The sequence below is a fragment of the Tachyglossus aculeatus genome, chromosome 8 (genome assembly GCF_015852505.1).
Source record: "Tachyglossus aculeatus isolate mTacAcu1 chromosome 8, mTacAcu1.pri, whole genome shotgun sequence".
NCBI classification, from domain to species: domain Eukaryota; kingdom Metazoa; phylum Chordata; class Mammalia; order Monotremata; family Tachyglossidae; genus Tachyglossus; species Tachyglossus aculeatus.
Genome location: NC_052073.1, coordinates 34,007,018 through 34,025,047, shown reverse-complemented (window position 1 = coordinate 34,025,047; position 18,030 = coordinate 34,007,018). Strand labels below are relative to the sequence as shown.

The following is an 18,030-nucleotide window of genomic DNA, read 5'->3' as shown; positions in this document are numbered from 1 at the left end:
TCACTATTCCCGTGCACTCTAATGGCTTGTTTGCACTCATCTTTTCCCTAGGATTCCTAATAACCATAATGGTAATGATGGTATCTTTTAACACTTTCTATGTGACAAGCACTGCTCTAGACACTGGATACAAGTAGATACAAGTTAATCAGCTCAGAAGCAGCCCCTGTTCCATAGTCCAAGTAGGAGAGAGAACAGGCAATCTCATGAACAACCTGGCAGTGGAGGGAGAGTGGGGATTTCAGGTTAAAGGAGCCCTTGGCCAGCCAAGCTCACTTTCCTTCTTTCTTATGTGATTTGTTAAGCACTCACTATGTCCCAGGCACTGTATTTAGTCCTGGGTTAGTTACAATCTGAGCAAGTTGGAAACAGTACACGTCCCACATAGGGCTCACAGAAGTAACCATGTTTTACTGATGAGGTAACTGAGTCACAGAGAAGTTAAGTAACTTGCCTAAGGTCACCCAGCAGACAGAAGGCAAAGTCTGGATTAGAACCCAGGTTCTAAGAATCCCTCTATAGGAGGATTTGTTTCACTACAGCTGAGCTTCGAGTTTAGGTACAAAGAAACTCGGTTTGTCCAGGGTTGGGGGTGGGGGATGAAAGTGCTAAACCTTGCATAGAAATTGCTTTCAAATGGGCTCATGTATCCCAATGTATTCCCTATCCGAAGTAAACCCTCCCTTAACCCCATGTCTCCCTCCAGTTATCTCCCCATCTCCCTCCTACCATTCCTCTACAAACACCCTGAGCAAGTTGTTCAGATCCACTGCCTCTGCTTCCTCTCTTCCAATCACCAATTCTCTCCTTGAGCCCAGAGAATCAATGTTATTTGTTTAAGGTTTATTGGGTGTGGAGGACTATAATAAGTGCTATAATATTATAAGTGCTATAATAATGTAATAAGTATAATGAGGACTATAATAAGTCTAATAAGTACAATATTACAATATAACAAACACAATCTCTGCCAACAACAAGCTTACAGTCAAGAGAGGGAGGCAGACATTAATATAAATGAATGAATTATGGATATGTACGTAAGTGCTGTGGGGCTTAGGGGAGGAATGAATAAGAGGAGCAGAAGGGAGTGGAAGAAAAGGAAAAGAGGGTTTAGCCAGGGAAGGCCTATTGGAGGATATGTGACTTCAATAATGCTTAGAAGAGGGGGAGAGTTATTGTCTGTCAATTATGAAGAGGGAGGGAGCCCCATATTCGAGACATCAGCAACAAGATAGATGAGATTGAGGTCAGTGACTAGGTTGGCTTTAGAGGAGCGAAGTATGTGGGTTGGGTTATAGAAAGGGAGTAGTGAGGTGAGTTAGGAGGGGGCAACGTGACTGAGTGCTTTAAATTCAATGGTAAGGAGTTTCTGTTTGATAAGGAGGTAAATGGGCAACCACTTGAGGTTCTTGAAAAGAGGAGAAACATAGCCTGAACGTTTTTATAGAAAAATGAAGCTGGCAGCAGAGTGAAATATGAACATCAAGGGGGAGAGAGGAGGCAGGGAGGTCTACAAAGAGGCTGATAAAGTAATCAGTGAGTGTTCCAAGAGAGTGAGTGAGTATAGATGGAGGATAGGAGGGGACTTAGAACTGATCCTTGAAGGACACCCTCTGTTAGGGGGTGGTAGGTAAAGGAGGAGTCTGTGAAAGAGACTGGGAATGGTCAGGCAGAGTGATAGGAGGAGAACCAGGAGAGAACAGGGCCAGGGATGCCAATATTGTATAATGTTTCCTAAAGAAGGAGATGGTTGACAGTGTTGAAGGTAGCTGAATGGCCAAGGAGGATTAGGATGGACTAGAAGCTGTTGGATTTGGCAAGAAAGATTTCATTTGTGAACCTTGAGAGGACAGTTTATTGGAGTAAAGGGGTCAGAAGCCAGTTGGAGGGGGCCAAGAAGAAAATTGGAGGAGAGGAACTTGAGGCAGCAGGTGTGGACACCTCAATCAAGGAGTTTGGAGAGGAATAGTAGGAGGTAGATGGAGTTATAACTATAAAGAGCTGTTGGGTCAAGGGAAGATGTTTTTAGGATAGGTGAGATGTGGGCATGTTTGAAAGCAGTGGGAAAGAAGTCATTGGAGAGTGAACAGTTGAAGATGGTAGTTAGGGAGGAAAGAGGGACGGGGCAAGCATTTTGATAAGGTGCAAAGGGATGGGGTAGAATGCGTGGGTAGATTTTGAGAGTATACAAAATTTTCCTCTTGAGATACTGCTGGGAAGGATGGGAGAGTTGAATAAGGGGCAAGAAGGGGGAGGAACTGGAGAGAAGATTTTTGGTAGATCACGCCTGATTGTTTCAATTTTCTCGATAAAATAGAGGGTCATGTCACTAGGGGCAAGATATGGGGGAGGTAGGGGGACAGGGGTTTGATGAGAGAGTTAAATGTCTAAAACAACTGTTGAGGTCAATGGGCATGGATGTCAGTAAGGATGGAGAAATAATTTTGCTGCACAGAGGAGAGGGCAGAGTTAAAAGCATGCAAGCATAAATTTGAAGTGGACAAGGTGGGCTTGATATAAGCAGTGTTCTGCTTCTTGTGCACAAGACTGAAGGAAGCAAATTGTGGCAGTGATCCAGGGCTGTGGGCTAGCGGTACGAGATCAATGAAGGGATAGGGGAATGAGCGAATTGAGCTCGGTAGATAGGTTAGTATTGAGGGCATCAATTTGGACATCAAGGGAAGGCCGAAAGAAAGAAAGTCATGATGACATGACTTGAGAAAATTGGATGGGGTCAAAAGATCGGAGGTCTCTGTGGGAGAGCAGTGCATATTTGCAGGGAGGAGTTGTGTGGAAGAGAGAGGTTTTGCGAAGATAGAGGGATTTCAGAGTTGGTGAGGGTAGAGGTAGGACTACACCTAGAACTCTGCCCTCTCCACTGCCTGGTAAAATTATTTCTCCATCCATATTGACAACCATGCCCATCGCTCTCGACAGTTGTTCTAGCCCCCTGACCCCCTGTCTCCCTTGCCCCCAATGACCTGGACACCTACTTTATTCAGAAAATTGAAACTATCAGGCGTGATCTCCCTAAAAGTTCCCCTGCCCCTCCCCAGTTCCTCCCTCCTCCGGCCCCTTCTTCAACTCTACCATCTTTCCCAGCAGTATCTCAAGCAGAGATCTCCTTTCTTCTCTCAATATCCACCACCTCCATCTGCGCCTCTGACCTTATTCTTTCACATTTTATCAAAATACTTGCCACCCTCCCTCTTTATAAAATACTTTATCACCGTCTTTATCAAAATACTTGCCATATTACATATGTAATAAATATGTACAAGTAAAATAAATAAATAAATTAATAGAGTAATAAATACGTACAAACATATATACATATATAGAGGTGCTGTGGGGAAGGGAAGGAGGTAAGGCGGGGGGGATGGAAGGGGGAGGAGGTGGGGGAGGTTGGCAACATTAATAATAATAATAATAATAATAATAATAATAGCATTTATTAAGCACTTACTATGTGCAAAGCACTGTTCTAAGTGCTGGGGAGGATACAAGTTGATTAAGTTGTCCCATGTGGGGCTCACAGTCTTCATCCGCATTTTACAGATGAGGTAACTGAGGCACAGAGAATTGACTTGCCCAAAGTCACACATCTGACAATATAGAGGCGGTCCCTACCCAACAACGGGCTCAGTCTAGAAGGGGGAGACAGACAACAAAACAAAGCATAGTAACAAAATAAAATAAATAGAATAAATATGTACAAGGGAATTCCGGGTTAGTGAGGGTGGAGGTTGTTCAGTGGTTTGAGATGACGATGTGCTTATATTGGAGTGTCTGGGAGGTGAAGTGGAGTAGGAATTGAAGAGTAACAGAAGCAGCGTAGCTCAGTGGAAAGAGCCAGGGCTTTGGAGTCTGAGGTCATGGGTTCAAATCCCACCTCCGCCAACTGTCAGCTGTGTGACCTTGGGCAAATCACTTCACCTCTCTGTGCCTCAGTTACCTCGTCTGTAAAATGGAGTTTAGACTGTGCGCCCCCCGTGGGACAACCTGATCACCTTGTAATCTTCCCATCGTTTAGAACAGTGCTTTGCACATAGTAAGCGCTTAATAAATGCCATCATTATTGTTATTTTTCTCTGGGCCTCAGTTCCCTCATCTGTAAAATGAGGATGAAGACTGTGAGCCCCCCGTGGGACAACCTGATCACCTTGTAACCTCCCCAGCACTTAGATCAGTGCCTGGCACATAGTAAATGCTTAACAAATGCCATCATTATTATTATTATTCTCTGGGCCTGAGTTCCCTCATCTGTAAAATGGGGATGAAGACTGGGAGCCCCCCGTGGGACAACCTGATTACCTTGTAACCTCCCCAGTGCTTAGAACAGTGCTTTGCACACGGTAAGCCCTGTGGGCATTGTACTCTCCCAAGCATGTTATACAGTGCTCTACACATACTAAGTGCTCATTAAATATCATTGATTAACTGATTGATTGGAGCTGAGGGTGGGGTGAATATCAAGTGCTTAAAGAGTACAGATCCAAGTGCATAAGACTCAAAGGTAGGAGAGGGAGTAGGGGAAATGAAGGCTAATATCAGAGAGAGGAGATTTTAGATCACCATCTTTTGGCTTCAGGTTTGAATTAATAGTCCTCAATTCCAGTCAATCAATTTTATTCCAGTTTTATTCCCAACAGATGGTCCAACATAAACCATCACCACTACTGCAGAAATCACTTAAGGTCTTGTTCTGCAGAAGTTAGGATATCCCTTTCCCATCATAATTTTTGGGATCCCAACATCATTCACCCCAAATGATCAAGGACCAGAAACAATGAACTACCATATTTTCAAGTACATACTGGGCAAACGTACAAGAGTTTAACGCTCAATAAGACTCACTCTCATAGACATCATTTCACCATCGGACGTAACATTTTTGGATGGAAAAACAGCCTAGATATGTGTGTATGTGACTATGGATGATATATATGAATATATTAAAGTTAAATGCCTTTGGTGTTTGTGATCACGTACTGTGACATTAAAAAAAGTAGTATTAATTAGATGCTTCCTATATGCCAGGCACTGTACTAATCAGTGGGGTAGATACAAGATCATCAGGCTGGACACAGCCATGTAATAAAGGGACTCACAGCTTTAACCCACATTTTATGGGTGAGGTAGCTGAGGTACAGAAAAGTTAAGTGACATACCTAAGGTCACACAGCAGACAAGTGGAAGAGTCATGAGTAGAACCCAGGTCCTCTATTCCCAGGCTCAAGTTCTTTCCACTAGACCAGACTGCTTACTGATATTGACGTTGAGTTTGATTCAGATATTATACCAAAAGAACTGCTCAAGGAGTCACAGGAGTCATTTATGGAAGGACCATGTGCCATGACTTTAGGGAAATTTGGATTAGATACACTTCTGTGGATCTTCAATTTGGGTGGAAGTGCATTACTTTGTGCCGTTCTACCTCATTATCTCTTGAAGAAATAGGGATATATTCTCTCTCTTTGAAAATCTCCATACACCAACCCACATGAACACACATATATCTCTTCAATAGGGATATACTATGTATAGTACAGCATATCTAGTGTATATAGTATAGGGATATCCCTACATCCCTAGATGTTTTATCAACTCACAATATAAGTAGGAGAGAGAAATGGTGTTAAATGTCCATTTTACAATGGAGGAAACAGAGGCACAGAAGTGCTAAGTTATTTACTTAGGGTCACACATCATGTAAGTGACAGAGCTGGGATTCGAGTCCAGGTCCACTGACTCCTAGCCTCTTGTTCTTTCCATTAGGCCAGGCTGCTATCCAGACAAAAAACAACTGAGGATATAGAAAGTGCAGTGCACAGATCCAGCCATCGAACATTACATAAAGATCTGGCAAAGCAAAATAGGAGATGGAGGGACTGTAACCAGGAGTCTGGGAAAGCTTTTAGAGGAGGGATGTCTACAATAGAAATTATCAGCACTGCAAACTCTCACACTTTAATGAAACTCTGATTATCTCCAGGGACTAACTCCTCACCCTCAGCTTCCAGGCTCTCCATCAACTCGCCCCCTCCTACCTCACCTCCCTCTTTTCTTCTCCTGCCCAGCCCGCACCCTCCGCTCCTCTGCCACTAATCTCCTCACTGTGCCTTGTTCTCGCCTATCTTGCCATCGACCCCCGGCCCATGTCCTCCCCCTGGCCTGGAATGCCCTCCATCCGCACATCCGCCAAGCTAGCTCTCTTCCTCCCTTCAAAGCCCTACTGAGAGCTCACCTCCTCCAGGAGCCCTTCCCAGACTGAGCCCCCTCCTTCCTCTCCCCCTCCTCCCACTCTCCATCCCCCGCGCCTTCCCTCCTTCCCCTCCCCACAGCACCTGTATATATGTATATATGTTTGTTCATATTTATTACTCTATTTTACTTGTACATATTTATTCTAATTATTTTATTTGGTTTATATCTTTAGTTTTGTTGTCTGTCTCCCCCTTCTAGACTGTGAGCCAGCCGTTGGGTAGGGACCGTCTCTATATGTTGCAAACTTCTACTTCCCAAACGCTTAGTACAGTGTTCAGCACACAGTAAGCACTCAGTAAATATGATTGAATGAATGAATTAATGACTACAGCTAGGAATGTCCGCAGTTTAATGGTGATATTGCTCTTCCATGGTCTTCCTTGCTTGAGACACAGGATCGTCACTGGGTTCCCATCTCAAAGTGGGATGGCAGATAACAGCATGGTCTGAGAAGACCTTCGGGTCTTATTCCCCAGAAAATCACCCAGGAACTTGATGACTCTGGTGTCACAGGTGAGCAATACAAAGGGGCTGACAGTGGCATATCCATTTACCACAAACATGTTCGCATTCAGGAGGATGACATTATTCTTCATGGATGTCCTTAGAAGCAGGGAAAGGACAAAATCTCCACAGTAGAACACTACAAAGCAACTCACAAGCAGCATAATGATTTTGGTGGCTCGTCTCTCTGGTGATGTTTCAGGGGCTTGGCCAGTACTGTGAAGATGCTGGACCTGGAGCCTGTGTCGGTGCAGAAGAAGGACCATGAAGCCACTGGAGCAACTCATGAGCTCCAGAGAGAAGATGTCACGGAGAGCCATGAGGGTGACAATCAGCCTCTGGAGGAGTGTGTTTGAGGGCACAGCATAATTGCTCTCAATGGTGGTTGCATTTCGTGAAGCAACCACGTGGTAAAAAAGGTTGGTTTAAAGCAGCATGTTTGGAATCCACAAGATGGCTAAGACAGGGAGGATGAAGTTTGGGATCTGAACTTTGAACGGGAAGAAGTAGGAGGTGGTAGGACTGATGGTGATGGCCTGGACCATGCTCAGTAGAGAAGTAGTACAGATGGAGAGGCCCCGGGTGATGCGGCAGACTTAGGCAAACAGCTTACACTCAGCATTGGTATGTACGAGCCGCAGCCCCGATATTCCTGCTGTTCTGTTGATCCACCTGGTAAGAAGCATCACGGTGTGGACCAGGGCTAGGTGAATGATGACCAGGTCTGTAGGCTTTGGTTTGGAACCCAGGAGGATTGAGGAGAGGTAAATCATCTTCAGAAGGGGGTTCCCCATGATACCTACTCCAGTCTGGGAGAGGAAACAGAGTTCCGGAGCCACATCAATGCTCATTGCTTCTTGATACAAATATCTGCAGCAACACTGGAGGGAGAAGGATGGGCCAGAGACTGTGGCAATTCATTCCTGGAGCTGAAAAGAAATTGGCAAAGGATTCAGAAAGAAGTGAGTATGTCAGTCAAATTGGTAGGGAATGGTCATGTTTATTCAGTAATGCCACAATCTATTTGTACGTAAAGCATTAATGTAAAAGGCTTTATGAAAATCTAAATCTACGTATTTACTGGTCAATTCAAAGAACTCCATCCAATAAGTAGGGTACAATTTCCTCTGAACAGGTGCCTTGTTATCCTATCCCCATCAAAGAGTGATTTTCCATGGGCCCACTGGGCCCAAACCTTCTTACAGACTGCACTGATGTGCTAGGGTGACACGTTCACTCAAGCTAACCTCACACAAAGTGGTCAGAGAGAAAATGTCAGACATTGCTAGAGCCAGTAGTAGCTCACTCCAGATGACCTCCTCCCTGAGGGACAGGTAATTGAATTAAGTAAGAGGTAAGGGGTAACTCAGTAAGATTAATCAATCAATCATATTTATTGAGCGCTTACTGTGTGCGGAGCACTGTACTAGGCACTTGGGAAGTACAAGTCGGCAACACACAGAGACAGTCCCTACACAACAGCGGGCTCACAGTCTAGAAGGGGGAGACAGAGAACAAAACTAAACATACTAACAAAATAAAATAAATAGAATAGATATGTACAAGTAAGATAAATAAATTAATTAATTAATAGAGTAATAAATATGTACAAACATATATACATATATACAGGTGCTGTGGGGAAGGGAAGGATACGATTGATGATGAAGGAGGTAAGATGGGGGGATGGAGAGGGGGACGAGGGGGAGAGGAAGGAACGGGCTCAGTCTGGAAAGGCCTCCTGGAGGAGGTGAGCTCTCAGTAGGGTCTTGAAGGGAGGAAGAGAGATAGCCTGAAAGATGGGCAGAGAGAGGGCATTCCAGGCCCGGGGGATGATGTGGGCCGGGGGTCGATGGCGGGACAGGCGAGAACGAGGCATGGTGAGATTAGCGGCAGAGAAGCGGAGGGTGCGGGGTGGGCTGTAGAAGGAGTGACGGGAGGTGAGGTAGAAGGGGGCGAGGTGATGGAGAGCCTTGAAGCCGAGGGTGAGGAGTTTTTGCCTGATGCGCAGGTTGATTGGTAGCCACTGGATATTTTTGAGGAGGGGAGTAACATGGCCAGAGCGTTTCTGGATAAAGACAATCCGGGTAGCAGTGTGAAGTATGGATTGAAGTGGGGAGAGACACGAGGATGGGAAATCAGAGAGAAGGCTGATGCAGTAGTCCAGACGGGATAGGATGAGAGCTTGAACTAGCAGGGTAGCGGTTTGGATGGAGAGGAAAGGGCAGATCTTGGCAATGTTGCGGAGCTGAGACCGGCAGGTTTTGGTGACGGCTTGGATGTGCGGGGTTAATGAGAGAGCGGAGTCGAGGATGACACCAAGGTTGCGGGCTTGTGAGATGAGATGACGGTAGTGCCGTCAACAGAGGGAAATTCAGAGAGGGGGCAGGGTTTGGGAGGGAAGACAAGGAGTTCAGTCTTGGACATGTTGAGTTTTAGGAGGCCGGCAGACATCCAGATGGAGAAGTCCTGAAGGCAGGAAGAGATGTGAGCCTGGAGAGAGGGGGAGAGAGCAGGGGCGGAGATGTAGATCTGGGTGTCATCAGTGTAGAGATGATAATTGAAGCCGTGGGAGCGAATGAGGTCACCAAGGGAGTGAGTGTAGATCGAGAACAGAAGGGGACCAAGCACTGAACCTTGAGGAACCCCCACAGTAAGGGGATGCGAGGGGGAGGAGGAGCCTGCAAATGGGACTAAGAATGAATGACCGGAGAGATAAGAGGAGTACCAGGAGAGGACAGAGTCTGTGAAGCCAAGGTCGGATAGCGTGTTGATGAGAGGGGGGTGGTCCACAGTGTCGAAGGCAGCTGAGAGGTCGAGGAGGATTAGGATAGAGTATGAGCCGTTGGATCTGGCAAGCAGGAGGTTATTGGTGACCTTTGAGAGGTAAGATTATAGCGGCCATCTCATGAGGACTTCAAAAAGAGGAAGAGGCTAATTAGTTGGGATGCCCCTCAAGCATTTTGAGTAAGAGATGGGAGTGAACAATCTTGGGGAGACAAGGGATATGAGAAGAATTTAAGAGGTTAAAATCCCTGAGGATTCAGGAAACTATCTGAGGGGCAGGAAAATGATCATGTGGACCGGAAGGCCTTTTGCCCTGGTCTCCGAAAATCTTGACAGAAGAATCAGGAGAGGATGAACCTAAGACCTGGGAGTCCTTGAGAGGCTGAGGGGTAAGGAACCAGACAGCACGATGCATACAGGATAAGTAGAGTCCTGGGAAAGGGAAATGTGTGAGATATAAGCTCATTGTGAGCAGGGAATGTGTACGTCAACCCTCTTGTAATATACTCTCCCAAGTGCTTAGTACAGTGTCTGCACATAGTAAGCACTCAAGAAGTACTCTTGATGATGGTGAGGAAAGGCCAAGGGATTTTCTATAGGAATTGTTTTTTATTGGCCAATTCTTTTGTTTAAGATCATTTCAATTTGCTCCACATAGCGATCTATCCCAATTTAGATTGTGAGGTAATCTGTCTTGAATTTACTCTAGTCTAATAATAATAATAATAGTAACAATTGAGTCCAGCGGTTAGGTAGGGACTGTCTCTATATGTTCCCAACTTGTACTTCCAAAGTTCTTAGTACAGTGCTCTGCACACAATAAGCACTCAATAAATATGATTGAATGAATTTATGAATTGAGGTATTTGTTAAGGTCTTATTCTGTGTACAGTAGAGAAGTAAATAGGGAGAAATGGACTGTTTTATATGAAACAGCAGACTGTAAGATTGTTTGAATCTAATTACAAGCCTTCAATGCAAGTCTTAAAAATTTATCAAATTAAATAATTCTTGGGGAGATTTGGGAAGAGTTTTTCCAGTGAACTTTTCACGAACTAGATTGCTTCTGGTGGGAGATGAATGAAACCGCAATTGGTTTGCCAAGTTCCTAAGGACTTGTGTGTGTTTGTGTGTGCATATGAGACTGTCTGTGTTGGAGAAATATGGGGAGGTTTGCCTGCCTCTCAGGGGACAAGAGACAGAAAAGGAGGAAAAATCTTTTTTATTTCAGCAAAATACCCAGTCTAGTGCCCAAAAGCCCCTACCTTTTCCCCTGACCTACCTGCTGTCAGCTCCAGTGGAGACAGCTCTGCAGCTCAAGACCAGGCGGTAGTTGAGGAGATGAGAGAAAGGGGGTGTTCTTACCATGAATGGAAGAGATCTGCTGAAAGGTGGGGGGCTTGGGGCTTGAGGGAGCAGGGCTGACCCTATGCTGAGAGCTCCCCAAATTCAGGAGGCAGAAACCCATGTTGAGTATCCGGCTGGGAGGCAGGAATAGGATGGAGAAAGGGACTCAGAATTTGGCCAGCAGCAGGGAGTTATTTTACCATACCTAATGAGTAGGGAGACTGAGGAAGGATGGGAAATTCACCTCGTTTGCGATGGGGCTGAGGATGTCTCATGGTCAGGGTATGGGGGAACAGTTACTTGTAACAGTCATTTTCCCTCTGTTGCTGCTGACCAATCCTCTCTTCGCCTAGGTCTCCAACGTCCCTCGGGCTTCCAATAAAGATAATCTTCTCCCTGTTCTGACCACAAAGTCAGCAGTAATCAGGGTGGCCACTATTGGGTAGGGACTGTCTCTATATGTTGCCAACCTGTACTTCCCAAGCGCTTAGTACAGTGCTCTGCACACAGTAAGCTCTCAATAAATACGATTGATGATGATGATGATGATAAGGCATGGCCCTGGAAGCCAGAAGGATCTGGATTCTAATCCCGACTCCACCACTTGTCAGCTGTGTGATTTGGGACAAGTCACTTAATTTCTCTGGACCTCAGTTACCTCATCTGTCAAATGGAGATTAAGACTGTGAGCCCCTTGTAAGACAACCTGATTATCTTGTATTCCCCCCAGCTCTTAGAACAGTGCTTCGCACATAGTAAGCGCTTAACACATGCCATTATATATACTGGATGATCTTCTGCAAATCACTTCAGTTCTCTGTGCCCCAGTTCACTCATCTGTAAAATGGAGGTTAAGACTGTGAGACCCATGTGTGACATGGACTGTACCCAATCTGATTATCTTGTCTCTACCCCAATGCATAGTACAGCCACTTGTCTGCTATGAGACATTGAGCAAGCCACTTAACTTCTCTGTGCATCTGTAAAATGGGGATTAAGATTGTAAGCCCCATGTGGGACAACCTGATTACCTTGTATGTCCCCCAGTACTTAAAACAGTGCTTGGCACACAGTAAATACTTAACAAATACCATTATTATTATTATTATTATTATTATTATTATTATTATTATTACAGTACCTGGCACATAGTAAGTGCTTAGTAAATTATATTTTTTTAAAAAAGAAGGAGACACTCACCACGCTGCACTTTGATTCTGGACCTCAGTCATTTTTACCCCTCTGTGGTGGCCAGGGTGATATTTATAAGGAAAGGTTTCATGTCCTCATCTTCCTCTAGGCCAATGATTTTCTTGTCACTAGCGGGATCCTGACATTGTCAGGGGCAAGCAGGAGATGGCTTGTCCCCAGTTCCCAGAAGCCACTTGGGTCAGCCCATCATAGTAGCAAGCGAGAAGCAGCTGGGACACAACTCTTTCTCAGTTTCTGGACTACCCCCTCAGCGATAAAAATAACAATAATAGCAATAACAACGATAACTGTGGTATTTGTTAAACTCTTACTAAGTGCCAGGCAATATATTCAACATTTGGAGAGATGCAAGATCATTAGGTGGGACATAGCCTCTACCTTCCATGGGGCAAACAATCTAAGTAGGAAGGATAACAGGTATCGAAACCCATTTTGAAGACGTGGAAATGGAGGCACAGAGGAATTAAGTGACTTGCTCAAGTTCACAGAAGAGGAAAATGGCAGTAGGAAGATTAGAACTCAAGTGGTCTGATTCCCAGTCACCAGACCCTTTCCACTAGGCCACACTACTAGGCAGGCAGTAAGTGCTCAATATATACCACTGACTACTTCATGCTGCTGCCCGGATTATCTTTGTCCAGAAACGCTCTGGGCATATCACTCCCCTCCTCAAAAATCTCCAGTGGCTACCAATCAATCTGCGCATCAGGCAGAAACTCCTCACCCTGGGCTTCAAGGCTGTCCATCACCTCGCCCCCTCCTACCTCACCTCCCTTCTCTCCTTCTACAGCCCAGTCCGCACCCTCCGCTCCTCCACCGCTGATCTCCTCACCGTACCTCGCTCTCGCCAGTCCCGCCATCGATCCCCGGCCACGTCATCCCCCGGGCCTGGAATGCCCTCCCTCTGCCCATCCGCCAAGCTAGCTCTCTTCCTCCCTTCAAGGCCCTGCTGAGAGCTCACCTCCTCCAGGAGGCCTTCCCAGACTGAGCCCCTTCCTTCCTCTCCCCCTCGTCCCCCTCTCCATCCCCCCATCTTACCTCCTTCCCTTCCCCACAGCACCTGTATATATGTATATATGTTTGTACATATTTTTCACTCTATTTATTTATTTATTTATTTTATTTGTACTTATCTATTCTATTTATTATATTTTGTTAGTATGTTGGGTTTTGTTCTCTGTCTCTCCCTTTCAGACTGTGAGCCCACTGTCGGGTAGGGACTGTCTCTATTTGTTGCCAATTTGTACTTCCCAAGCGCTTAGTACAGTGCTCTGCACATAGTAAGCGCTCAATAAATACGATTGATGATGATGATAATGGCTGATTGACTGGGAAACTTGCAGTCAGTTGGAACAGCAAGTCTGGGAATCGGATTCTATATTTCCCCACCATGCAGAAATATGAGAAGCAGCATGGCTCAGTAGAAAGAGCACGAGCTTGGAAGTCAAAGGTCATGGGTTCTAATCCCGACTCTGCCACTTATCAGCGGTGTGACTTTGGGCAAGTTACTTCACTTCTCTGTGCCTCAGTTCCCTCATCTGGAAAATGGGGATTAATACTGGGAGCCCTATGTGGGACAACCTGATTACCTTGTATCTCCCCCAGCGCCTGGAACAGTGCTTGGCATATAGCGCTTAACAAATGCCAAAATCATTATTATTATTAAGCGCTGTTCTAGGCACTGGATACAAGTAGATGCAAGTTAATCCGGTTGGAACTGGAGCCTGCTCCATAGTCTAAATATTAGGGACAGCAGGTAATCTCATCAACAACCTGGCAGTGGAGGGAGAGTGGAGATTTCAGGGTAAAGGAGCCTTTGGCCAGCCAAACTCCCTCTCCTTCTTTTTTATGTGATTTGTTAAGCACTTCCTATATCCCGAGCACTGTACTAAGTGTTGGGTTAGTTACAACCTAAACAAATTGGAGACAGTACATGACTCACATGGGGCTTAAAGTAGTAATCACCATTTTACAGATGAGGTAACTGAGGCACAAAGAAGTTAAGTGACTTGCCTAAGGTCACCCAGCAGAAGCAGGGCAGAGCCTGGATTCTAACCCAGGTCCTAAGAATTCCTCTAAAGAAGGGTTTGAATCACTGCAGTTGAGCTTCTAATGTAGGTCCAAAGAAAGTCTCTGTTGGTCCAGGCCTGGGGATGGGAATGAAAGTGCTAAGCCCTCAGTACAAACTGCTTTCAAATGTGCTCATGTATCCCAGTGTACCAACACCTTTTCCACATCCGCCCAATCGAAACCTTATTAAAAATCCATCTCCTCCAAGAGGCCTTCGCTGATTTAATCCCCCTTTCACTTTCTCACTCTGATTTAATCCCCCTTTCACTTTCTCACTCTTTCTTCTGTGTTGTCTATACATTTGGATCTGTACCATTTAAGCATTTGATATTCACTCCATTCTCAGCCCCACATCACTTATGTACATATCCATAATTTAATGATATTAATGTCTGTCCCCTCCTCCAAATTTTAAGCTCCTTGCAGGCAGGAAATATACTTCCAGAAACAGCATGGCTCAGGGGCAAGAGCCCGGGCTTGGGATGTCAAAGGTTATGGGTTCTAATCCCGGCTCCGTCACTTGTCAGCTGTGTGACTTTGGGCAAGTCACTTCACTTCTGTGTGCCTCAGTTACCTCATCTGTAAAATGGGGATTAAGACTATTAAGACTGTTAAGACTGTTAAGACTGTGAGCTCCATGTGGGACAACCTGATTATCTTGTATCCTCCAAGCACTTAGAACAGTGCTTGGCACATAGTAAGCGCTTTTGGATTACTGCATCAGCCTCCTTGCTGACCACCCAGCCTCTTGTCTCTGTCCATTCCAGTCCATGCTTCAGTCTGCTGCCCAGATCATTTTTCAACAAAAAAGTGCAGGACATGTTTCTCCATTCCTCAAGAACCTCTAGCGGTTTCCCATCCACCTCCACATGAAACAAAAACTCCTCCCCATTGACTTCATAGTACTCAATCACTTTACCCCCCCCACTTCACCTTGTTACTCTCCTACCCAGCCCTCACACCTCACTCCTCTGTTGCTTTCTTACTGTGCCTCAATCTCATCTGTCTCTCTGCCAACCCCTAGCCCACAACCAGCCTATGCCTTAGAATGCCCTCCCCTCTCAAATCCGAAAGACAGTTGCTCAGCTTCCTTTCAAAACCTTATTGAAGGCATGTCTCCTCTAAGAGGGCTTCCCTGACAAAGATTCCCCTTCCTCTTCTCCCATTCCCTTCTGTCACCCTGACTTGCTACCTTTGCTCTTCTCCCCTCCCAGAACACAGCACTTATGTAAATATCTGTAATTTATTTGTTTAAATTAATTTCTTTCTCCCCCTGTCTAAACTGTAAGCTCACTGTGGACAGGGAATGTGCCTGTTCATTGTTGTATTGTACTCCCCAGCTGCTTAGTGCAGTACTCTGTGCACAGTAAGCACTTAATAATTATGACCAAATGAATGAGTGAATGAATGACCCCTTTTATTCATTAGAAAAGAATTAGGCAGCAGAATGCAATATAGACTGGAGTGGGGAATGACAGAAGACAGAGAGGTCAGACAGGTGGGTATCGAGGGGAAATAGGATAAATGCTTGGATCATCGTGGTAACAGTTTGGAAGGAGAGGAAACAGCGACTTCAGCAATGTTGTGAAAGTCAAAGGAATAGTATTTGGTGACAGATTTTAGGCGAGAATCCAGAGCGCTCTGATGCTTTGGTAGCTATCTGAGGAGATGAGAACTTCACTCCCAGAGGAGCAGAGAACAGGGACAGGAGCGATTCAGCACTCCCATCCCCCATTCCCAACCTTGGACAGAGACTTTCTTTGGATGTAAATGAGAAGCTCAGCTGTAGAGATTCAAATCCCCTGAAGTCAGTCAGTTAGTGACTTTATTGAGCACTCATTGTGTACAGAGCACTGCACTAAATCAATCAATCATATTTATTGAGCGCTTACTATGTACAGAACACTATACTAAGCGCTTGGGAAGTACAAGTTGGCAACATATAGAGACAGTCCCTACCCAGCAGTGGGCTCAAATGGTTGCAAGATTACAACATAATATAATGGGCACATTCCTTGCCTACAACAAGTTTACAGTCTAGAGGGAGCTTACAGGGAGCCAGATGAAGGCCCCTTTATTCTGAAATCCCATGGGTTTTACCTTCTGCTTTTCAGAGATGTGCATCTAATTTCCTATTTATTTCTGGTTTCCATGTCTGAGACTTTGAAGTGTGTTGGAAATATTAAGCAATCAATCAGTGGCACTCATTGAGGGCTTAGCTTGTGCAGAGCGCTGTATTAATAGTAATAATAATGATGGCATTTGTTAAGTGCTTACTATGTGCAAAGGACTGTTCTAAGCGCTGGAGGGGGATACAAGGTGATCAGGTTGTCCGACATGGGGCTCACAGTCTTAATCCCCATTTTACAGATGAGGTAACAGACTCAGAGAAGTGAAGCGACTTGCCCAAGGTCACACAGCAGACATGTGGTGGAGCCATGACGTCTGACTCCCAAGCCCGGGCTCTTTCCTCTAAGCCACGCTGCTTGGGAGAGTACAATATGACAGAGTTAGAAAGACATATTCTCTGCCCACGAGGAAATTACAGTCTAGATTGGGAGAGACATGAAAATAAATTACAATATGGATATAAATCCTGTAAGCATTGTACTCTCCCAAGTGCTTTGAACAATGCTCCGCACATAGTAACTGCTAACTAAGAACTATTGATTGATCGATTGATTGACTGGGACTGAGGACTGGGTGAATATCAAGTTCTGAAAGGGTACAGATCCAAACAGAAGCAGCGTGGCTCAGGGGAAAGAGCTTTGGAGTCAGAGGTCATGGGTTCAAATCCCTGCTCGCCGCTTGTCAGCTGTGTGATTTTGGGCAAGTCACTAAACTTCTCTGAGCCTTTTCCCTCATCTGCACAATGGGGATTAAGACGGTGAGCCCCACGTGGGACACCCTGATCATCTTGTATCCCCCCAGTGCTTAGAACAGTGCTTTGCACATAGTAAGCACTCAACAAATACCAAATCAGATTTGGGGTTTTCTCATTTCCCTTGGAAATTTTTCACTGTTTTTTGGCTGTATGATGAATCTCTCAGTTTATGTTCATGGGATTGGCCGTAATACTGCCAAAGAAAAGTGGTGAAAAGAATGCATTTACCTCTACACCTGGACTCTCACAGGTTAAGTACCAAATGGGTATTCTTAGGTGTGGATATGCCAGGGGAAGCAGTATGGTGTCGTGAGTAGAGCACAGGCTTGGGATTCAGAATGTCATGGGTTCTTATCCTGACTCTGCCATATGTCTGCTGTGTGGCCTTGAGCAAGTAACTTAACTTCTCTGTACCTCAGTTACCTCCTCTTCCATAAGATGGGAATTAAGACACATCTGGACTCTCACGGGGTTAGTACCAAATGAGTATTCTTAGGTGTGGATATGCCAGGGGACGCAGTATGGTGTAGTGAGTAGAGCACAGGCTTGGGAGTCAGAAGGTCATGGGTTCTTATCCTGACTCTGCCATATGTCTGCTGTGTGGCCTTGAGCAAGTCACTTAACTTCTCTGTACCTCAGTTACCTCCTGAGAGGTAACTGGGAATGAAGACACTGAGAGCCCCAGGTGAGACAGGGACTGTGTCCTACCCGATTTGCTTGTATCCACCCCAGTGCTTAGTATAGTGCCTGGCACATACTAAGCCCTTAACAAATACCACAATTATTGTTATTATCATTATTATTATTGTTCTTAACTTTGTTAAACTCTTTGTCTCTGTATCTTCCTTTAACGGAGGAAAATGGGGAAGATGACAAAGGATGAGGAGATATGAGGGAGTATGAAAACCTGGTTACACCATGGATCTTGTTACAACAATAATGATAATAATAATAAT

At 45.1% G+C, this 18,030-nt stretch overlaps 1 pseudogene; it reads right to left on the bottom strand.

Moving 5' to 3' along the window:
* Positions 1–6,686: 6,686 nt before the first annotated feature.
* LOC119931377 lies at positions 6,687–7,625 on the bottom strand (annotated as a pseudogene).
* Positions 7,626–18,030: the final 10,405 nt, after the last annotated feature.